At 46.1% G+C, this 24,920-nt stretch overlaps 1 long non-coding RNA gene across 1 annotated transcript; it reads left to right on the forward strand.

The window, feature by feature from the left end:
* The first annotated feature begins 12,022 nt into the window (after positions 1 to 12,022).
* On the forward strand, positions 12,023 to 24,658 carry LOC130291043 (uncharacterized). Its single transcript, XR_008847778.1, has 3 exons — positions 12,023 to 12,184; positions 15,255 to 15,402; positions 24,123 to 24,658. It is a non-coding gene; the product is annotated as an uncharacterized LOC130291043 (long non-coding RNA).
* The last annotated feature ends 262 nt before the right edge of the window (positions 24,659 to 24,920 follow it).

A 24,920-nucleotide genomic window follows, 5' to 3' on the forward strand; every position in this document is an offset into this window, starting at 1 on the left:
CCCGCTTTGCGGCGGGCTCTGGTGAAAACCAGAAGTAACTTAGAACCGGTCCACTAGCACGGTCCACGCCAATCCCTCTCTGGCACAGAGGATCCACCTCCTGCTAGCCGAATCGTGACACACATGTGGTATGCACTTATGAGTGGAGGACAATGCATTAGGCTACGCTTAAAACAGTATTTGTCTACATCACCAGCAGTACACACCAGTGCTGCAGCACACAGTCGCTGTGTACTAGACCCAAAATTGCACTTTCTCTCTCTCTCTTTCTCAATCTCACTCCCTTCCCTATTAACACTTCCAGGCTGAATATGGGCTTGAGGTGAATCACTGCTGTAAAAAAAGCTTTTCTGTGAAACACATACTGCTGTCTGCCCCTCTCTCTCTCTCTGCAATAAAAGGCTGAAGATGGCTGCCGATTATATAGGACTGTGACATCATAGGAGTGATTGGCTGCTGATAGGCTGCACGCTGAATATGATTCAGGGTCATCCAGCCTACCCTTGTTTCCGCCTTCCCAGGATTCCTTGCCCCATGTCCTCACATGTGGATCCGCCATTTTAGATGCCCTGGAGCCTGGACCACACTAAATGGAGTTTAATGAAGCAATTTGCCCAATCGAATCGCGGCCATATTCACTTTCTTTGCAATTTGAATTTTTCCTGAAATTCGTAACAAATTTGGATTCGTCAGATTCTATTTGCTTGTGCCTAGCTATAGTGGAAGGATAGCTCCTACACTATCTCACTTTGTAGAACTGTATATGGTTGGCCAATCATCTGATTGACTAGAATGTAATGTTACAATTGTACTCCAGCAACGCCATTGATTTTAACAATCACTTTGACTGCAGACATTACAAATAGCCCATAGAAGTCTGGGCAGAGGAAAAAGGGGAATAGAGACAGAAAGGGGCGGAGATAAACACAGAATTATGGCTGCAGCTTAATTACTATATCTAACCCAAGTGCATGAGTCACAGCTTACTCTGCTCAGTCCTGCTCTACAATGTCCTCCATGATTTTGCTGCTTCTTAACCCCTTAAGGACTCAGAGTTTTTCCGTTTTTGCACTTTCGTTTTTTCCTCCTTACCTTTTAAAATTCATAACCCTTTCAATTTTCCACCTAAAAATCCATATTATGGCTTATTTTTTGCGTCGCCAATTCTACTTTGCAGTGACATTTGTCATTTTACCCAAAAATGCACGGCGAAACAGAAAAAAAAATCATTGTGCAACAAAATCGAAAAAAAACGCCATTTTGTAACTTTAGGGGGCTTCCGTTTCTACGCAGTGCAGATTTCGGTAAAAATTACACCTTATCATTATTCTGTAGGTCCATACGGTTAACATGATACCCTACTTATATAGGTTTGATTTTGTCACACTTCTGGAAAAAATCATAACTACATGCAGGAAAATTTATACGTTTAAAAATGTCATCTTCTGACCCCTATAACTTTTTTATTTTTCCACGTACAGGGCGGTATGAGGACTCATTTTTTGCACCGTGATCTGAAGTTTTTATCAGTATGATTTTTGTTTTGATCGGACTTTTTGATCACTTTTTATTCATTTTTTTAATGGTATAAAAAGTGACCAAAATACGCTTTTTTGGACTTTGGAATTTTTTTGCATGTACGCCATTGACCGTGCGGTTTAATTAATGATATATTTTTATAGTTCGGACATTTACGTACGCGGCGATACCACATATGTTTATTTATTTTTTACACTGTTTTATTTTTTTTATGGGAAAAGGGGGGTGATTCAAACTTTTATTAGGGAAGGGGTTAAATGACCTTTATTAACACTTTGTGTGGTATTAGCCGCTGGTCCCAGCCGTTGATGAGCGCCGGGACCGAAGCGATATGATGAAGGATCGCGGCGCGTCGTTAAGGGGTTAAGGTAAAATATAAGGATATAAGGGAGTCAGATCTACTCTTCTATGTATGTACAGTGTACAGTAAAATCTCCCTTAACGTACACCTCCCAATAGGGGACACCTCCCAATAGTGGGCAGTGCTTTATTCCCCGGCAGATTCCAATAAGACTTAATGTATTTGCACCCTCTGAATAGGGGACGCTCCCAACAGCAGATGCGGACACTCCCAATAGTGGACAAAACACTCCCAATAGGGGACTAAACACTCCCAATAGAGGAAAGTCAGGCTTATATGCTGGCCCTACCTTGTACACAGGGCTGCCATCAGGGTGAGTACAGCCAATACCCCAGTAAGGGGCCCAGGCTCCCAGGTGGCCCTAGCCCCCGCTGCACCCCCCTGCAGTGGCCCTGACACAGAATGAGAAAACTCATCACCATTAACTTTTAATGTTTCAAGGAAGATTATGTATATACAGGATCAGGAAGAAGTTGTCTCTCACAGCTTCTCTTTCATTAGGAAAGAGAAAAAAAAATAATGCTATAAATATTACAAATTCATTAAAGGGAAATCAACTGGTGCCAGAAAGTTAAACAGATTTGTAAATTACTTCTATTTAAAAATCTTAACCCTTCCAGTACTTATCAGCTGATGTATGCTCCATAGGAAGTTTGTTTCTGTTTGAATTTCCTTTCTGTCTGACCACAGTGCTCTCTGCTGACACCTCTGTCCATTTTAGGAACTGTCCATAGTAGGAGAAAATGCCCATAGCAAACCTATTCTGCTCTGGACAGAGGTGTCAGCAGAGAGCACTGTGGTCCAGACAGAAAATAACTATTCAACTTCTTCTGTAGTATACAGCAGTTGAAGTGCTGGAAGGATTAAGATTTTTAAATAGAAGTTATTTACAAATCTGTTTAATTTTCTGGCACCAGTTGATTAAAAAACATTTTTTTCCACCGGAGTACCCCTTTAACAATAAATTAAATTGATAAAATAAATAAGGAAGATCTCTAACAAAAAAAAAAGATGTGACGTAATGAAACCTGACCTGACATTTTATTGGCAGTAGTAAATGAAATTATTATTTTTTTTTATAAATCTCAACCATTGTGTAATGGGAAGGTCACATGGCCAAATTTTGTACTTGACCAACATATTGCGCAGATTCCTAAAAGTATATATCCGTCTAAAAACTAGACCATTGTAGAGTTTTCATATATATATATATATATATATATATATATATATATATATATATATATATATATGTATACAGGGAAGATTTATCAAAACCTGTCCAGAGGAAAAGTTGCCCAGTTGCCCATAGAAACCAATCAGATCACTTCTTTCATTTTTAGCAAGGCCTCTGCAAAATGAAAGAAGTGATCTGATAGGTTGCTATGGGCAACTGGGCAACTTCTCCTCTGCACAGGTATTGATAAATCTCCCCCATACTGTATACATGTATGTATAGACAGACAGATAGATAGATAGATAAATAGATAGATAGATAAATAGATACTGTAGATATATAGATAGATACATAGATAAAATTGGCAGATGATGTTGGAAGGCATTATATTTCTTCCTGCACCAATCCTGAGTTACAATCAGAGCTTCAACCATAGTTCTGATTGGTTTTACTGAAAACAGGTTTGTCATTAGACACATCCCTAAGGATAAGTTTTTACTTGTTTTTTTTGTCCTGCGTTTTTTTTTTGTTTTGTTTGAAGTGCAATTTCCTGCAATTCACCTCGAGCACAGCCAGTAAATCTAGTGGCCTCTACCACAGTTACGCCGAGCGCTCCGGGTCCCCGCTCCTCCCCGGAGCACTCGCAACATCCTCGCTACGGCAGCGCCCCGGTCAGATCCACTGACCGGGTACGCTGCGATACCGCCTCCAGCCGGGATGCGATTCGCGATGCGGGTGGTGCCCGCTCGCGATGCGCACCCCGGCTTCCGTACCTGACTCGCTCTCCCTCGGTCCTGTCCCGGCGCGCGCGGCCCCGCTCCCTAGGGCGCGCGCGCGCCGGGTCTCTGCGATTTAAAGGGCCACTGCGCCACTGATTGGCGCAGTGGTTCCAATTAGTGTCTTCACCTGTGCACTCCCTATGTATACCTCACTTCCCCTGCACTCCCTCGCCGGATCTTGTTGCCCTTGTGCCTAGTGAAAGCGTTCCCTTGTGTGTTCCTAGCCTGTGTTCCAGACCTCCTGCCGTTGCCCCCTGACTACGATCCTTGCTGCCTGCCCCGACCTTCTGCTACGTCCGACCTTGCTTTTGTCTACTCCCTTGTACCGCGCCTATCTTCAGCAGTCAGAGAGGTTGAGCCGTTGCTAGTGGATACGACCTGGTTACTACCGCCGCAGCAAGACCATCCCGCTTTGCTGCGGGCTCTGGTGAACACCAGTAGTAACTTAGAACCGGTCCACTAGCACGGTCCACGCCAATCCCTCTCTGGCACAGAGGATCCACCTCCTGCCAGCCGGCATCGTGACAGTAGATCCGGCCATGGATCCCGCTGAAGTACCTCTGCCAGTTGTCGCCGACCTCACCACGGTGGTCGCCCAGCAGTCACAACAGATAGCGCAACAAGGCCACCAGCTGTCTCAACTGACCGTGATGCTACAGCAGCTACTACCACAGCTTCAGCAATCATCTCCTCCGCCAGCTCCTGCACCTCCTCCGCAGCGAGTGGCCGCTTCAGGCCTACGACTATCCTTGCCGGATAAATTTGATGGGGACTCTAAGTTTTGCCGTGGCTTTCTTTCACAATGTTCCCTGCACTTGGAGATGATGTCGGACCAGTTTCCTACTGAAAGGTCTAAGGTGGCTTTCGTAGTCAGCCTTCTGTCTGGAAAAGCTCTGTCATGGGCCACACCGCTCTGGGACCGCAATGACCCCGCCACTGCCTCTGTACACTCCTTCTTCTCGGAAATTCGTAGTGTCTTTGAGGAACCTGCCCGAGCCTCTTCTGCTGAGACTGCCCTGCTGAACCTGGTCCAGGGTAATTCTTCCGTTGGCGAGTACGCCATACAATTCCGTACTCTTGCTTCTGAACTATCCTGGAATAATGAGGCCCTCTGCGCGACCTTTAAAAAAGGCCTATCCAGCAACATTAAAGATGTTCTGGCCGCACGAGAAATTCCTGCTAATCTACATGAACTCATTCATCTTGCTACTCGCATTGACATGCGTTTTTCCGAAAGGCGTCAGGAGCTCCGCCAGGATATGGACTTTGTTCGCACGAGGCGTTTTTTCTCCCCGGCTCCTCTCTCCTCTGGTCCTCTGCAATCCGTTCCTGTGCCTCCCGCCGTGGAGGCTATGCAAGTTGACCGGTCTCGCCTGACACCTCAAGAGAGGACACGACGCCGCATGGAGAATCTCTGCCTGTACTGTGCCGGTACCGAACACTTCCTGAAGGATTGTCCTATCCGTCCTCCCCGCCTGGAAAGACGCACGCTGACTCCGCACAAAGGTGAGACAGTCCTTGATGTCAACTCTGCTTCTCCACGTCTTACTGTGCCTGTGCGGATATCTGCATCTACCTTCTCCTTCTCTACTATGGCCTTCTTGGATTCCGGATCTGCAGGAAACTTTATTTTGGCCTCTCTCATCAACAGGTTCAACATCCCGGTAACCAGTCTCGCCAGACCCCTCTACATCAATTGTGTTAACAATGAAAGATTGGACTGTACCATACGTTACCGCACGGAGCCCCTCCTAATGTGCATCGGACCTCATCATGAAAAAATTGAGTTTTTGGTCCTCCCCAATTGCACTTCCGAAATTCTCCTTGGACTACCGTGGCTTCAACGCCATTCCCCAACCCTTGATTGGTCCACAGGGGAGATCAAGAGCTGGGGTACCTCTTGTTTCAAGGACTGCATTAAACCGGTTCCCAGTACTCCCTGCCGTGACCCTGTGGTTCCCCCTGTAACCGGTCTCCCTAAGGCCTATATGGACTATGCTGACGTATTTTGCAAGAAACAAGCTGAGACTCTACCTCCTCACAGGACTTATGACTGTCCTATTGACCTCCTCCCGGGCACTACTCCACCCCGGGGCAGAATTTATCCTCTGTCCGCCCCAGAGACTCTTGCTATGTCTGAGTACATTCAGGAAAATTTAAAAAAGGGGTTTATCCGCAAATCCTCCTCTCCTGCCGGAGCTGGATTTTTCTTTGTGTCCAAAAAAGATGGCTCCCTACGTCCTTGCATTGACTACCGCGGACTTAATAAAATCACGGTAAAGAACCGCTACCCTCTACCTCTTATCTCTGAACTCTTTGATCGCCTCCAAGGTGCCCACATCTTTACCAAACTGGACTTAAGAGGTGCTTATAATCTCATCCGCATCAGGGAGGGGGACGAATGGAAAACGGCATTTAACACTAGAGATGGACACTTTGAGTATCTGGTCATGCCCTTTGGCCTGTGCAACGCCCCTGCCGTCTTCCAAGACTTTGTTAATGAAATTTTTTGTGATCTCTTATATTCCTGTGTTGTTGTGTATCTGGACGATATTCTGATTTTTTCTGCCAACCTAGAAGAACACCGCCAGCATGTCCGCATGGTTCTTCAGAGACTTCGAGACAATCAACTTTATGCCAAAATGGAGAAATGTCTGTTTGAATGTCAATCTCTTCCTTTCCTAGGATACTTGGTCTCTGGCCAGGGACTACAAATGGACTTAGACAAACTCTCTGCCGTCTTAGATTGGCCACGCCCCTCCGGACTCCGTGCTATCCAACGTTTTTTGGGGTTCGCCAATTATTACAGACAATTTATTCCACATTTTTCCACCATTGTGGCTTCTATCGTGGCTTTAACCAAGAAGAACGCCAATCCTAAGTCATGGCCTCCTCAAGCGGAAGACGCCTTTAAACAGCTCAAGTCTGCCTTTTCTTCTGCTCCCGTGCTCTCCAGACCTGACCCATCTAAACCCTTCCTATTGGAGGTTGATGCCTCCTCAGTAGGAGCTGGAGCGGTCCTTCTACAAAAAAATTCTTCTGGGCATGCTGTTACTTGTGGGTTTTTTTCTAGGACCTTCTCTCCGGCGGAGAGGAACTACTCCATCGGGGATCGAGAGCTACTGGCCATTAAATTAGCACTTGAGGAATGGAGGCATCTGCTGGAGTGATCAAAATTTCCAGTTATTATTTACACCGATCACAAGAATCTCTCCTATCTCCAGTCTGCCCAACGGCTGAACCCTCGCCAGGCCAGGTGGTCTCTGTTCTTTGCCCGGTTTAATTTTGAAATTCACTTTCGCCCTGCCGATAAGAACATTAGGGCCGATGCTCTCTCTCGTTCTTCGGATGCCTCGGAAGTAGAGCTCTCTCCGCAACACATCATTCCTCCTGACTGCCTGATCTCCACTTCTCCAGCCTCCATCAGGCAAACTCCTCCAGGGAAGACCTTCGTTTCTCCACGCCAACGCCTCGGAATCCTCAAATGGGGTCACTCCTCCCATCTCGCAGGCCATGCGGGCATCAAGAAATCCTTGCAACTCATCTCTCGTTTCTATTGGTGGCCGACTCTGGAAACGGATGTTGTTGATTTTGTGCGGGCCTGTACTGTCTGTGCCCGGGATAAGACTCCTCGCCAGAAGCCTGCTGGTCTTCTTCATCCTCTGCCTGTCCCCGAACAGCCTTGGTCTCTGATTGGTATGGACTTTATTACAGACTTACCCCCATCTCGTGGCAACACTGTTGTTTGGGTGGTTGTTGATCGTTTTTCCAAGATGGCACATTTTATTCCTCTTCCTGGTCTTCCTTCAGCGCCTCAGTTGGCAAAACAATTTTTTGTACACATTTTTCGTCTTCACGGGTTGCCCACGCAGATCGTCTCGGATAGAGGCGTCCAATTCGTGTCAAAATTCTGGAGGGCTCTCTGTAAACAACTCAAGATTAAATTAAACTTTTCTTCTGCTTATCATCCTCAATCCAATGGGCAAGTAGAAAGAATTAACCAGGTCCTGGGTGATTATTTACGGCATTTTGTTTCCTCCCGCCAGGATGACTGGGCAGATCTTCTTCCATGGGCCGAATTCTCGTACAACTTCAGAGTCTCTGAATCTTCTTCCAAATCCCCATTTTTCGTGGTGTACGGCCGTCACCCTCTTCCCCCCCTCCCTACTCCCTTGCCCTCTGGTTTGCCCGCTGTGGATGAAATAACTCGTGATCTTTCCACCATATGGAAAGAGACCCAAAATTCTCTCTTACAGGCTTCATCACGCATGAAGAAGTTTGCTGATAAGAAAAAGAGCTCCCCCCATTTTTTCTCCCGGAGACAAGGTATGGCTCTCCGCTAAATATGTCCGCTTCCGTGTTCCCAGCTACAAATTGGGACCACGCTATCTTGGTCCTTTCAAAATCTTGTGCCAAATTAATCCTGTCTCTTACAAACTTCTTCTTCCTCCTTCTCTTCGTATTCCTAATGCCTTTCATGTCTCTCTTCTTAAACCACTCATCATCAACCGTTTCTCTCCCAAACTTATTTCTCCTACTCCTGTCTCCGGTTCTTCAGACATCTTCTCTGTAAAGGAGATACTGGCCTCCAAAAAGGTCAGAGGAAAAACTTTTTTTTTAGTGGACTGGGAGGGCTGTGGTCCTGAAGAGAGATCCTGGGAACCTGAGGACAATATCCTAGATAAAAGTCTGGTCCTCAGGTTCTCAGGCTCTAAGAAGAGAGGGAGACCCAAGGGGGGGGGTACTGTTACGCCGAGCGCTCCGGGTCCCCGCTCCTCCCCGGAGCACTCGCAACATCCTCGCTACGGCAGCGCCCCGGTCAGATCCACTGACCGGGTACGCTGCGATACCGCCTCCAGCCGGGATGCGATTCGCGATGCGGGTGGCGCCCGCTCGCGATGCGCACCCCGGCTTCCGTACCTGACTCGCTCTCCCTCGGTCCTGTCCCGGCGCGCGCGGCCCCGCTCCCTAGGGCGCGCGCGCGCCGGGTCTCTGCGATTTAAAGGGCCACTGCGCCACTGATTGGCGCAGTTGTTCTAATTAGTGTGTTCACCTGTGCACTCCCTATGTATACCTCACTTCCCCTGCACTCCCTCGCCGGATCTTGTTGCCCTTGTGCCTAGTGAAAGCGTTCCCTTGTGTGTTCCTAGCCTGTGTTCCAAACCTCCTGCCGTTGCCCCTGACTACGATCCTTGCTGCCTGCCCCGACCTTCTGCTACGTCCGACCTTGCTTTTCTCTACTCCCTTGTACCGCGCCTATCTTCAGCAGTCAGAGAGGTTGAGCCGTTGCTAGTGGATACGACCTGGTTACTACCGCCGCAGCAAGACCATCCCGCTTTGCGGCGGGCTCTGGTGAACACCAGTAGTAACTTAGAACCGGTCCACTAGCACGGTCCACGCCAATCCCTCTCTGGCACAGAGGATCCACCTCCTGCCAGCCGGCATCGTGACAACCACGTTTTTATGTAAGGCTTTCACACACAACCTGGTCCCTTTGCACAATTTGGGCGGATTGAGATTTCACAGTAGCATTACTGGAGCACCCACTTTGAGGATAAGTGTGTGGGACGGCATACCAGGTGGGTTTAGAGAATGTAGAAACTCCACAGGATAGTATACAGCATCATCAGTATCGACTCAGACTTCTACTGGTATTCTGCACCTTCGAACGACTTCACCACAGTGTCACTGATCAGAGAAGCCTGATCATTTTTAGGTGTCAAAATTGCACGTTCGCACAGCCACTCCATGGATTTACTGTGTAGATTTTTGAGATCCGGGTATATTCGGGCTATGAGATCGTCAATAGTTCACACAACTGTAGCAAGGTCCGACGGGATCGCAATCTTGACTTCTGATTCCAGATATTCTCCATTTCCTATTTTAAGGAGAAGATCGGGGAATTGTCCAGCACAAACATCGCCGTTCAATTGCACCTGCATGTTTTTTTTAACCCCTTAAAGGGGTACTCCGGTGGTCAACGTGTTTTTCCGTTTTTGACTTACCCAATTTGTTTTGTTTCATTTCTATTTTTGTTGTTTAGCCTACTCTAATTCCGTTCTTCGTTGTCTTTTTATCCCCACTTTGTTTTCCTATCTTTGCTTCTATTTCCTGTTTCTTGCTATGCTGAAAACTACAAATCCCAGCATGCCACATGCCTTGCTGGTTTGGGGTGGCTCCTCTTTTTTTGTTTGTTTGTTCCGCCCTTTACCCACCCTACTATTTTCCTGGGTCAGCCCCCTTATACACAGCACACTAATATAATAAGCCTTGGTTGGGATACACTGTCATACACACACAAAAGGGACTACAACTCCCAGCATGTGTCATTCAGGAGTCTTCAGTCTGTGGTAAAACACCAGCATGGTGCCTCTGTAGTCTCCTGGGGGTTGTAGTTCACCACACCTCTGTCCAAACATTCACAGCAAAACGGAAAAAAAATCATTGTGCAACAAAATCAAAGAAAAACGCCATTTTGTAAATTTTGGGGGCTTCCGTTTCTACGCAGTGCACATTTCGGTAAAAATGACACCTTATCATTATTTTGTAGGTCCATGCGGTTAAAATGATACCCTACTTATTTAGGTTTGATTTTGTCGTACTTCTGGAAAAAATCATAACTACATGCAGGAAAATTTATACGTTTAAAAATTGTCCTCTTCTGACCCCTATAACTTTTTTATTTTTTCACGTACAGGGTGGTATGAGGGCTAATTTTTTGCGCCGTGATCTGAAGTTTTTATCGGTACCATTTTTTGTTTTAATATTACTTTTTTATCACTTTTTATTCACTTTTTAATGGTATAAAAATGACCAAAAATATGCTTTTTTGACCATGTACACCATTGACCGTGCGGTTTATTTAATGATATATTTTTATATTTTGGACATTTACGCACACGGCGATACCACATATGTTTATTTTTATTTTTATTTACACTGTTTTATTTTTTTATGGGAAAAGGGATGTGATTCAAACTTTTATTAGGGAAGGGGTTAAATGTTCTTTATTAATACTTTTTTTAAACTTTTTTTTTGCAATGTTATAGCTCCCATAGGGACCTATAACACTGCACACACTGATCTTTTACACAGATCACTGGCGTGTATTAACACGCCTGTGATCAGTGTTATCGGCGCTTGATTGCTCCTGCCTGGATCTCAGGCACGGAGCAGTAATTCGCCGATCGGATACGAGGAGTAGTGTTGCTCACGAATATTCGCAATTCGAATATTATTCGCGAATATTGCATATTCGCGAATTCGCGAATTTCGCGAATATAGCGCTATATGGCGCTATATATTCGTAATTACGAATATTCGTATATTTTTATTTTTTTTTTCACAGTACACATCACAGTGATCACCCCTCTCTGCTTCCAGCTTGTGTGGTGTAAAGAAGGCTCTAATACTACTGTGTGAGACTGGCGTGCTAAAATTCGCATATGTGAATTTTCGCATATGCGAATGTTCGCATATGCGAAAAGTAACATATGCAAATTTTCGCCTACACGAATTTTCGCATATGCGAAAATATAAGGAGAATATAACGAATGTGCGAATATCCGCGAATATATGACGAATATTCGCCCATATATTCGCGAATATTCGCGAATTCGAATATGGCCTATGCCGCTCAACACTAACGAGGAGGCAGGTAAGGTCCCGCCCGGTGTCCTGTAAGCTGTTCGGTTGCCGCGATTTCACCGCGGCGGTCCTGAACAGCCCGACTAGTTTCCCATCCGGGATAGTTTCACTTTCGCTTTAGACGCGGCGGTCAGCTTTGATCGTGCATATCGCGGGAGCCGGTGGAGGATGTATATATATACGTCCTTCGTCGTTAAGGTGGAGTTTTTTTTAATAAGGGCCAAAGATTTGACGCTTTAATGCAAGCCTTAACTTCGTTAGCTCGAGATCCTCTCGACACTAGCGGCAGAGTCTGACGGAAGTCTCCAGCTAATAATACAGTCACACCCCCCATCATGTCATCGTTTCCTCTGATGTCCTTTAAAGTTTTGTTAAGTGCTTTGTAAACCTCCTTTATGTGCCATTGTGCTTTCGTCCCAAACTAGAAGTTTACAAACGCGAAGTACTTGGGCCGCATTACTCTGCTTTGATATGTTACAAAGTGGCGTGATCTGTTTTCCCTCTATCCAACAGTGTTGCTGCAATCCCTGACGAGGCAACAGCTAGGGTGATGCCACGGTTACTCCTTACTTTAGCCAACAGCAAATTAATAAGGAAAGTCTTACCGGTGCCGCCAGGAGCATCCAAGAAAAATATTTGCCCATTTCCTTCCTCAATACTGCCAAGGATCTGCTGGTAAACGTAAGTCGCTTTTCATTATTCAACACTACCTCAGACAGGACGCAAGAATCATAATTGATGTCCCTCAGATATTTGTGATTATCCAAATTTGTTGCAGATCTTTTTGGTTGAGGTAACCCATATTGTGTCAAATGTTGTCCCGCTTGAGCTAACACTGTATCTTCGATTAGTATCAAGCATCGATTGTTGACCTTGTCTATAACCAGCTGTGCACCACCTTGCAACTCTCTCTCCAGTTGTCGTTTGATGTCCTCTGAGAGACTGTCTTTGTATTTCTCCCAAAGACTTAAAGGGGTATTCCGGGCAAAAACATTTTATCCCCTATCCAAAGGATAGTGGGATAAGATGTCTGATCGTGGGGGGCCCTCTACATAGACCCCAAGCGATCTTCTTTGCAGCACCGGCATTCCATGTGAGTGCTGAATCTCCAGTTTAAAATCACGTCACGTCCCCAGTCCCGGAAACCCGGAGGTTTCCAAAACTGGAGATTCAGCACCCGCATAGAATGCAGGTGCTGAATCTCCAGTTTTGGAAACCTTAGGGTTTCCGGGACTGGGGACGTGACGTCACGCCACGCCCCCTCCATTCATGTCTATAAAAAAGAGCGTGACATGTCACTGTCGTACTCTGCGGCACTAAAGTAACTGTCCCCGTTACTATAATGGGGCATAAGGGAAATAATGAGTCAGTGAGTCAGGTCATCTCTCTCTCTCTCTCTCTCTCTATATATATATATATATATATATATATATATATATATATATATATTTCCAAATGGCGGAGGACAGCACAACCTACTGTAAGTCTTGAGATAGTAATCCGGGTGCAATAGGAAAGAAACGTGGTCCCAGTCGCAGACCACATCCATAAATTCCAACAATAAGTCCAACAGCACTCACGGGTTCAAGTAAAAAACACAACGGTGTTTATTTAAACCATGTTCAAATGCAACGTTTCAGTGATATCCACCACCTTTTTCAAGCATGGTATACAACTGTGCAAGACAAACCTTTATATGGTATCATATTTAGTTAATTACAAACTCCAATCAATATAATCAAACATAATTCATACAGTAAAAAGACATGATCAGTACAAAATTCATAATATAAAAAGTGCAAGTGATAACAGTGTGTTTAGAAACAACAATGGTCACCGTACATACAATAGATCATCGTTGTTATTAAAAATACAAAGTGCAGATAATAAAGACGTAGCTGCAACTACGTCTTCCAGTGATTAAAAACAACATTGCCATGGGGACAGACCACTCACCTCCTGTATATGGGCGCCGCCATTACGGCGTCTCACATGTAGTCATATGGCTCTCGGTCATGTGACGCTCCCGAGCTCCGCCCCGTCATCACGTGACCGGAGCGCACACTCGCGCATGCGCACCTGCCACTTTGATGCCGAAAACGGCATCAAGAGACCTGGCGGAGTTATGTGTGATGTACAAAAATGGGGCAATGCCACATATTTAATTATATACTTTTTCAAGAATTTTTTTATATTTTTTTAAGAAGGTTTGAGATCCATATGTGCATATGGATAAACATTATGCATGTGTGGATTTCAAACATACATTCACAGTAGACACTTAATACTTATTATTATTACATTTACTCATTATTATTATTATTACGATTATTATTATTACTATATTCACTGCACCTTTTATCTTATTTTTCATACACCAACTTTGATTTGTTGGTCCTTATATGCATGTATATATATATACACATACTATACCCTCTCTGTATATTTTTGGGCACATTGTGGAACTTTGACTCCACATTTTAGTACTCACTTTTTTAGTTACATAAATATAATTTTCCCCCCTTGCCCTTGGCGAGATGTCTCTGGACGCACATCTGTACATTCGTGTACATTTGTGTGCCCATTGACGTATCCACTGACACAACCAAAAAATATTTTTCTCCCCCTTATACACATGATGCGTTTTTGATGCGTTTGTTGATACACTACCAAAAGAATTTTTGTATGATTGATAGATTTTCCTGTCATTCACAGATGTTTTTTTCTGATTTTTTCTGACCTTTGAACGTAATGATGTCTTTTTGCCCCTGCATTTATTTTGTACATCACCATCTATCTCTTTTTAGATACTATCTGTATTCCAATTCCTCATTTTACATTGGGATTCATGATGCTAGCTTGGTCCTGGTGTTTGTGGCGCTCCCGTGTCTCCGCCAGGTCTCTTGATGCTGTTTTCGGCATCAAAGTGGCAGGTGCGCATGCGCGAGTGTGCGCTCCGTTCACGTGATGACGGGGCGGAGCTCGGGAGCGTCACATGACCGGGAGCCATATGACTACATGTGAGACGCCGTAATGGCGGCGCCCATATACAGGAGGTGAGTGGTCTGTCCCCATGGCAATGTTGTTTTTAATCACTGGAAGACGTAGTTGCAGCTGCGTCTTTATTATCTGCACTTTGCATTTTTAATAACAACGATGATCTATTGTATGTACGGTGACCATTGTTGTTTCTAAACACACTGTTATCACTTGTACTTTTTATATTATGAATTTTGTACTGATCATGTCTTTTTACTGTATGAATTATGTTTGATTATATTGATTGGAGTTTGTAATTAACTTAATATGACACCATATAAAGGTTTGTCTTGCACAGTTGTATACCATGCTTGAAAAAGGTGGTGGATATCACTGAAACGTTGCATTTGAACATGGTTTAAATAAACACCGTTGTGTTTTTTACTTGAACCCGTGAGTGCTGTTGGACTTATTGTTGGTATATATATATATATATATATATATATATATATATATATATATATATATATAAATAAACATAGGTAAATATATATATATATATATATATATATATATATATATACATATATATATATATTTACCTATGTTTATTCATTTGAACTAAATATATATATATATATATATATATATATATATATATATATATTACTTTATTTTTTTTATTATTATCAATCCTGTGTAGCAACCTAGGCAAAATGCGTCTGTTTCTTAATTTTACCCTTTTTTTAATTTATTTATTTTTTTTTTTTAGGTACTCTACAAAATTTTCTGATTTTAAACGAATGTCAATTTCTTCTTTTTGACAATGTGCTCAGTATCTTGAGGCCCTCGTTGACTCTTCTGAAGACCTACATGAGGAAGCCAATTCCACCTGTGGTTAGGCTCCTGATCACATTAAGGTATGTATTATTTTAACCCCTTTTGCTTGTGTTTGTTTAAATGTGTACTCTGCTGGAAAATAATATTTTTCAAATCAACTGTTGCACGAAAGTGAACCATAATTCTAACTTACTTGTATGCTAAACTCCTAATACATCCAGTAATTAGCATCTGATGTATGCTCCACAGGAATTTGTATAGTTCTTAACATTGTGAACCCATTGCTCTCTGCTGACACCTCTGTGTGTGTCTGGAACTGTTTGGTGCAGGATAGGTTTGTTATGCTGCATTTTTTATTGCTCTGGACATTTTGCCAAACAGACACAGGGAGCAGCAGAGAGCACTGTGGTCTGACTTAACAAAAATACCCAAGTTACTGTTACGCCGAGCGCTCCGGGTCCCCGCTCCTCCCCGGAGCGCTCGCTTCACTCTCTCCGCTGCAGCGCTCCGGTCTCGTCCTCTGACCCGGGGCGCTGCGATTCCGCTGCCAGCCGGGATGCGATTCGCGATGCGGGTAGCGCCCGCTCGCGATGCGCACCCCGGCTCCCCTACCTGACTCGCTCTCCGTCTGTTCTGTCCCGGCGCGCGCGGCCCAGCTCCCTAGGGCGCGCGCGCGCCGGGTCTCTGCGATTTAAAGGGCCACTGCGCCGCTGATTGGCGCAGTGGTTCCAATTAGTGTGTTCACCTGTGCACTTCCCTATATCACCTCACTTCCCCTGCACTCCCTTGCCGGATCTTGTTGCCTTAGTGCCAGTGAAAGCGTTCCTTGTGTGTTCCTTGCCTGTGTTTCCAGACCTTCTGCCGTTGCCCCTGACTACGATCCTTGCTGCCTGCCCCGACATTCTGCTACGTCCGACCTTGCTTCTGCCTACTCCCTTGTACCGTGCCTATCTTCAGCAGCCAGAGAGGTGAGCCGTTGCTAGTGGATACGACCTGGTCACTACCGCCGCAGCAAGACCATCCCGCTTTGCGGCGGGCTCTGGTGAAAACCAGTAGTGGCTTAGAACCGGTCCACTAGCACGGTCCACGCCAATCCCTCTCTGGCACAGAGGATCCACTACCTGCCAGCCGGCATCGTGACAGTAGATCCGGCCATGGATCCCGCTGAAGTTCCTCTGCCAGTTGTCGCTGACCTCACCACGGTGGTCGCCCAGCAGTCACAACAGATAGCGCAACAAGGCCAACAGCTGTCTCAACTGACCGTTATGCTACAACAGTTACTACCACAGCTTCAGCAGTCATCTCCGCCGCCAGCTCCTGCACCTCCTCCGCAGCGAGTGGCCGCTCCTGGGCTACGCCTATCCTTGCCGGATAAATTTGATGGGGACTCTAAGTTTTGCCGTGGCTTTCTTTCCCAATGTTCCCTGCATCTGGAGATGATGTCGGACCTGTTTCCCACTGAAAGGTCTAAGGTGGCTTTCGTAGTCAGCCTTCTGTCCGGAAAAGCCCTGTCATGGGCCACACCGCTCTGGGACCGCAATGACCCCGTCACTGCCTCTGTACACTCCTTCTTCTCGGAAATCCGAAGTGTGTTTGAGGAACCTGCCCGAGCCTCTTCTGCTGAGACTGCCCTGTTGAACCTGGTCCAGGGTAATTCTTCCGTTGGCGAGTATGCCGTACAATTCCGTACTCTTGCTTCAGAATTGTCCTGGAATAATGAGGCCCTCTGCGCGACCTTCAAAAAAGGCCTATCCAGCAACATTAAAGATGTTCTGGCCGCACGAGAAATTCCTGCTAATCTACATGAACTTATTCACCTAGCCACTCGCATTGACATGCGTTTTTCCGAAAGGCGTCAGGAACTCCGCCAAGATATGGACTCTGTTCGCACGAGGCGTTTCTCCTCCTCGGCTCCTCTCTCCTCTGGTCCCCTGCAATCTGTTCTTGTGCCTTCCGCCGTGGAGGCTATGCAGGTCGACCGGTCTCGCCTGACACCTCAAGAGAGGACACGACGCCGTATGGAGAACCTCTGCCTGTACTGTGCTAGTACCGAACACTTCCTGAGGGATTGTCCTATCCGTCCTCCCCGCCTGGAAAGACGTACGCTGACTCCGCACAAAGGTGAGACAGTCCTTGATGTCTACTCTGCTTCTCCACGTCTTACAGTGCCTGTGCGGATGTCTGCCTCTGCCTTCTCCTTCCCTGCTGTGGCCTTCTTGGACTCTGGATCTGCAGGAAATTTTATTTTGGCCTCTCTCGTCAACAGGTTCAACATCCCGGTGACCAGTCTCGCCAGACCCCTCTACATCAATTGTGTAAATAATGAAAGATTGGACTGTACCATACGTTTCCGCACGGAGCCCCTTCTTATGAGCATCGGATCTCATCATGAGAGGATTGAACTTTTGGTCCTCCCCAATTGCACCTCGGAAATTCTCCTTGGACTTCCCTGGCTTCAACTTCATTCCCCAACCCTGGATTGGTCCACTGGGGAGATCAAGAGTTGGGGGTCCTCTTGTTCCAAGAACTGTCTAAAACCGGTTCCCAGTAACCCTTGCCGTAACTCTGTGGTTCCTCCAGTAACCGGTCTCCCTAAGGCCTATATGGACTTCGCGGATGTTTTCTGCAAAAAACAAGCTGAGACTCTACCTCCTCACAGGCCTTATGATTGCCCTATCGACCTCCTCCCGGGCACTACTCCACCCCGGGGCAGAATTTATCCTCTCTCTGCCCCAGAGACTCTTGCCATGTCCGAATACGTCCAGGAGAATCTAAAAAAGGGCTTTATCCGTAAATCCTCCTCTCCTGCCGGAGCCGGATTTTTCTTTGTGTCCAAAAAAGATGGCTCCCTACGTCCTTGCATTGACTACCGCGGTCTTAATAAAATCACGGTTAAGAACCGCTACCCCTTACCCCTCATCTCTGAACTCTTTGATCGCCTCCAAGGTGCCCACATCTTCACTAAATTGGACTTAAGAGGCGCCTATAACCTCATCCGCATCAGAGAGGGGGACGAGTGGAAAACGGCATTTAACACCAGAGATGGACACTTTGAGTATCTGGTCATGCCCTTTGGACTGTGCAATGCCCCTGCCGTCTTCCAAGACTTTGTCAATGAAATTTTTCGTGATCTGTTATACTCCTGTGTTGTTGTATATCTGGACGATATCCTAATTTTTTCTGCCAATCTAGAAGAACACCGCCAGCATGTCCGTATGGTTCTTCAGAGACTTCGTGACAACCAACTCTATGCCAAAATTGAGAAATGTCTGTTTGAATGCCAATCTCTTCCTTTTCTAGGATATTTGGTCTCTGGCCAGGGACTACAGATGGATCCAGACAAACTCTCTGCCGTCTTAGATTGGCCACGCCCCTCCGGACTCCGTGCTATCCAACGCTTTTTGGGGTTCGCCAATTATTACAGGCAATTTATTCCACATTTTTCTACCATTGTGGCTCCTATCGTGGCTTTAACCAAAAAAAATGCTGATCCCAAGTCCTGGCCTCCTCAAGCAGAAGACGCCTTTAAACGACTCAAGCCTGCCTTTTCTTCGGCTCCCGTGCTCTCCAGACCTGACCCTTCCAAACCCTTCCTATTGGAGGTTGATGCCTCCTCAGTGGGAGCTGGAGCTGTTCTTCTACAAAAAAATTCTTCCGGGCATGCTGTCACTTGTGGTTTTTTCTCTAGGACCTTCTCTCCAGCGGAGAGGAACTACTCCATCGGGGATCGAGAGCTTCTAGCCATTAAATTAGCACTTGAGGAATGGAGGCATCTGCTGGAGGGATCAAGATTTCCTGTTATTATCTACACCGACCACAAGAACCTCTCCTACCTCCAGTCTGCCCAACGGCTGAATCCTCGCCAGGCCCGGTGGTCTCTGTTCTTTGCCCGATTTAATTTTGAGATTCACTTTCGTCCTGCCGATAAGAACATTAGGGCCGATGCTCTCTCTCGTTCCTCGGATGCCTCAGAAGTTGATCTCCCTCCGCAACACATCATTCCACCTGACTGCCTGATCTCCACTTCTCCTGCCTCCATCAGGCAGACTCCTCCAGGAAAGACCTTTGTTTCTCCACGCCAACGCCTCGGAATCCTCAAATGGGGTCACTCCTCCCATCTCGCAGGTCATGCGGGCATCAAGAAATCTGTGCAACTCATCTCCCGCTTCTATTGGTGGCCGACTCTGGAGACGGATGTTGGGGACTTTGTGCGAGCCTGCACTATCTGTGCCCGGGATAAGACTCCTCGCCAGAAGCCCGCTGGTTTTCTTCATCCTCTGCCTGTCCCCGAACAGCCTTGGTCTCTGATTGGTATGGATTTTATTACTGATTTACCCCCTTCCCGTGGCAACACTGTTATTTGGGTGGTCGTTGATCGATTCTCCAAAATGGCACATTTCATCCCTCTTCCTGGTCTTCCTTCTGCGCCTCAGTTGGCTAAACAATTTTTTGTACACATTTTTCGTCTTCACGGGTTGCCTACGCAGATTGTCTCGGATAGAGGTGTCCAATTCGTGTCTAAATTCTGGAGGGCTCTCTGTAAACAACTCAAGATTAAATTAAATTTTTCCTCTGCATATCATCCCCAGTCCAATGGACAAGTAGAAAGAATTAACCAGATCTTGGGTGATTATTTGCGACATTTTGTTTCCTCCCGCCAGGATGACTGGGCAGATCTCCTTCCATGGGCCGAATTCTCGTATAACTTCAGGGTCTCTGAATCTTCCTCCAAATCCCCATTTTTCGTGGTGTACGGCCGTCACCCTCTTCCCCCCCTCCCTACCCCCTTGCCCTCTGGTCTGCCCGCTGTGGATGAAATTTCTCGTGACCTTTCCATTATATGGAGAGAGACCCAAAATTCTCTCTTACAGGCTTCTTCACGCATGAAGAGGTTCGCGGATAAGAAAAGAAGAGCTCCCCCCGTTTTTTCCCCTGGAGACAAGGTATGGCTCTCCGCTAAATATGTCCGCTTCCGTGTCCCTAGCTACAAGTTGGGACCACGCTATCTTGGTCCTTTCAAAATTTTGTGTCAAATTAATCCTGTCTCTTATAAACTTCTTCTTCCTCCTTCTCTTCGTATCCCTAATGCCTTTCACGTCTCTCTTCTCAAACCACTCATCCTCAACCGTTTTTCTCCCAAATCTGTTCCTCCCACTCCTGTTTCCGGCTCCTCGGACGTCTTCTCGGTCAAGGAAATTTTGGCTGCCAAAAAGGTCAGAGGGAAAAATTTTTTTTTAGTAGACTGGGAGGGTTGTGGTCCTGAAGAGAGATCCTGGGAACCTGAGGACAACATCCTTGACAAAAGTCTGCTCCTCAGGTTCTCAGGCTCCAAGAAGAGGGGGAGACCCAAGGGGGGGGGTACTGTTACGCCGAGCGCTCCGGGTCCCCGCTCCTCCCCGGAGCGCTCGCTTCACTCTCTCCGCTGCAGCGCTCCGGTCTCGTCCTCTGACCCGGGGCGCTGCGATTCCGCTGCCAGCCGGGATGCGATTCGCGATGCGGGTAGCGCCCGCTCGCGATGCGCACCCCGGCTCCCCTACCTGACTCGCTCTCCGTCTGTTCTGTCCCGGCGCGCGCGGCCCCGCTCCCTAGGGCGCGCGCGCGCCGGGTCTCTGCGATTTAAAGGGCCACTGCGCCGCTGATTGGCGCAGTGGTTCCAATTAGTGTGTTCACCTGTGCACTTCCCTATATCACCTCACTTCCCCTGCACTCCCTTGCCGGATCTTGTTGCCTTAGTGCCAGTGAAAGCGTTCCTTGTGTGTTCCTTGCCTGTGTTTCCAGACCTTCTGCCGTTGCCCCTGACTACGATCCTTGCTGCCTGCCCCGACCTTCTGCTACGTCCGACCTTGCTTCTGCCTACTCCCTTGTACCGCGCCTATCTTCAGCAGCCAGAGAGGTGAGCCGTTGCTAGTGGATACGACCTGGTCACTACCGCCGCAGCAAGACCATCCCGCTTTGCGGCGGGCTCTGGTGAAAACCAGTAGTGGCTTAGAACCGGTCCACTAGCACGGTCCACGCCAATCCCTCTCTGGCACAGAGGATCCACTACCTGCCAGCCGGTATCGTGACAGTTACTGGGGAGCATACAGCAGTTGATACTTTTTTTACAGTTATAATATTACAAAATATGACAATCTTTTGTTGCAAAGATTTGGGAGGAGTTGGGCCCATCTGTGATGCCTGCACCTACTGTTAAAACATGGATCCAAGTAGCTGCTGGTTTTGAACAAGTAGCAAATTTTCCAAACTGTCTAGGTGCAGTGGATGGTAAACATATCCGCGTACAGAAGCCACACATATTTTTCGATAATTCTTACGGCTGTGGCTGACATTAACTATAAATTTGTAGCGGTGGATGTAGGTGGATGTCAGGATCCGGGCTGGTGGAAGGTGAGGACACTGGTGGTGGATCCTCTGTGCCAGAGAGGTGATGGCGTGGGCCGTAACGGGGGAACGGAGTCTAAGGGGTTACTGGTATTCACCAGAGCCCGCCGCAAAGCGGGATGGACTTGCTGCGGCGGTAACCCCCAGGTCGTTCCACCCGGTAGCGACTCAACCTCTCTGACAGCTGAGATGGTGCGATACACGAAGGCAAGGCAAGGTGAGGTCAGACGTAGCAGAAGGTCGAGGCAGGCGGCAAAGGGTCTGGATACACAGGCTAGGGAACACACAAAACACTTTCTCAAGGCACTAGGGCAACAAGATCCGGCAAGGACAGGAAGGGGAAGTGGTGTTTTATATGTTTTTAAGTGATTGGGACAGGCACCAATTAATGGTGCACTGGCCCTTTAAATTTAAGAGAGCCGGCGCACGCGTGCCCTAGAGAATGGGGCCGTGCACGCCGAGAGGACACAGCAGGCAGGGAGAGGTAAGTGGAACGGGATGCGACCCGTGGGCGGATCGCATCCCCACCTGCAGCACTGAAGCAGTGCTCCCGGTCAGAGGGACAGATCGGGGCGCTGCAGGGGGACACACGCCGTGAGCACTCCGGGATCGATGCGGGACCCGGAGACATGCCGTGAGCACTCCAGGATCGATGCGGGACCCGGAGAGCTCGGCATTACAGTGGATATGGGAGCTCATCAGACACAAGGGTTTTGTAGGCCTCAAAGATTGGGCGTTAACTTCTCATGAACCAGATTTCTTTGCCCCCTTCCAGACCTCTTCCTGGAACCTCTGATTCAGTCCCTTTTGTAATGGTGTCTGATGAGGCTTTTCGGCTCTCCACCAACCTCTTGAGACCATTTCCAAAGCAAGTCTTAGATTCCAGGAAGAGGATCTTTAATTACCATCTAAGCCGAGCCCGTAAGGTTGTAGAATATGCTTTTGGTATAATGGCAAACAAGTGGAGAGTTCTTCACACTGTAATCTGTAGAGACCATTGATCAAGTGGTGAAAGCATGCTGTGTTCTTCATAACTATGTCCGAGACCATGATGGTTTGGAGATGGATTTTGAAGAAAATCTTGCATCCTTCCTGACCTCGATCATCTGGAATACATCTAGGCCATATTTAAGTGGTTTACATGTGCGAGATTGTTTTGCAGATTATTTTTTGTCTCCTGAAGGTTCGGTGCCCTTGCAATAGGCGTGTCTTTCTGGGAGTTAATCTTAATGTTTATTTATTTCACTTTTTTTGTATGAAGCAATACTAAACATTTTTTTGTGATTACAAGAAAAATACATTAAACACTGGACACTTGAGTTTTGGCAAAAATATTTAGTAAAAATAAAATAAAGACCAAACTGGTCAACAATTAGCCAAATAAGGGCCAAAATTAACGCAAACAGACCCTCATGGGATCAAAAAATACTACATCACAAACACACACAGCATAAAGTGAGTGGCACATTAGACACAACATGAAAATGTGAAACTTAGAAAATAAATTCAAAACTAGTCCTGTGTGGACCTAAGGGAAGCGTAGCCTTCACTGTGTTGCTGTTGAGGAGGTGGTACAGGAGGGTTGGGTTGATAGTATTGTGGTGCTTGATAGATAGGAGGATACGGACCATACATCTACTTCATTACGACTACCATAATGTGACCCATCTGATGAATAAAAACTAGGTGGTATAGTAGGGGGAAACAGTATGCTCCACATGATGCCACTCGGTTTGAGTAGCAGAGTCCCTGCATGCAGATTCTTCTGCTCTCCTGTTCTAGTCTGATGGAATGCACTGGGACATCATGCAAAGCAGTAAGGTTGGTGCTTGAGGGGGCTGGTATGATGGGTCAAAATACTCCATGCAGCCTTGTATGAAGGTCATGCAGCGTGTTCCAGTAGGTAAATCCATTACCAGCAATCTCTGTGCTAGCACCCTACCAAACACATCTCTATCATCCTCTGACCGCTGAGGGTGGACTAGAGCTATAATTTCATTATTTAACTCGTGGTCAGGATGGAGTCTGTGACGCATACTTTGGTGTTGGTATGGCCTTCTTGTTGCAGGTAAAATAACTCGCCCAATAGGGGATGTTGACCTTGGGCCTTGGCTTCCACTGGGCCCTGCAACCTCACCATCTTCCCCTACATCTGAAGATTCCACCACAACTGGTTGTGGCATGGGCTCATTTTGTCCCAAAATGAGGGATGGTTCGTGTTCCTCAGGACTTAACTGGTCCTCATCGGTAGTGGTTTGTGTGCCCTGTTCCACCTATATTTCTTGTGTGACATTCAACCCCTCTTCCTAAGACACAAAATCCATGTCGCTCTCTGTTCTACAATTTAGTTTAAAAAAAATTGTAACACTGACACATTTATTTTGTTTGATTAATGATTTTTTTATTTTTTTTATTTCAGGGATTATTAACAAAGGACTGACTATTACTTACTCTCTGAGCTCTCTGCCTGGAGCCAGAAACAACAGCTGCTGGAAATATTTGTATTTTTTCGGTGTTGTTGCTCCACTCCCACTAGCTCCATGCTTGTTATATTCCTTGCAGAATCGATCACGCAGGGATCACCATCTTTTAGTCACAGCTTCCTCTACAAAGTTAACCAAAATATACTATATGGACATGTTTGTGGAATATTGAATGAATTCTCAATTTTAACTCAAGTGATGAAAAAACATTACAAGTCTCAGCAATGAAAGATGACTAACAAGGGATACTTGACATTTCTATGCTCTGGTCTGTACTTGTTTTTTTAGTAGAATTTTTTTCTTTTTTATAAATTTGCATTGTCGTCATCATTGTACACATGCCTGGACTAGGAGAATGTACATCATCCTGGGACAGTGTTGGTTAATGGGCCACAACAAACTGTATTCACATTTCTCACACTCGAGAAACCACACATGTTACTCCCCTATTACATTTTTTAAAGCTTGAACAATGTCATATGCAATGTTATCATTTTTAAAGAACATTTTAATAAAAAATCTATATTTTCAAAATATTCAAAATTTTTCTTGGGAATGAAGTAAGTTTGTACAAATTTTTGATTCCGACAATTATTGATCACATTCCATATTCAAAATAGTGGCCTAAACATATAAATGGACTAAAATAATACTGTATGTATGTATAGAACATAAATAATGAACTAATGTCAGACACAATCAGATTGGTTCATTCATTATGTAGTGACAATGGG

Source organism: Hyla sarda, chromosome 9 (assembly GCF_029499605.1).
Source record: "Hyla sarda isolate aHylSar1 chromosome 9, aHylSar1.hap1, whole genome shotgun sequence".
In the NCBI taxonomy this organism is placed as follows: Eukaryota; Metazoa; Chordata; class Amphibia; order Anura; family Hylidae; genus Hyla; species Hyla sarda.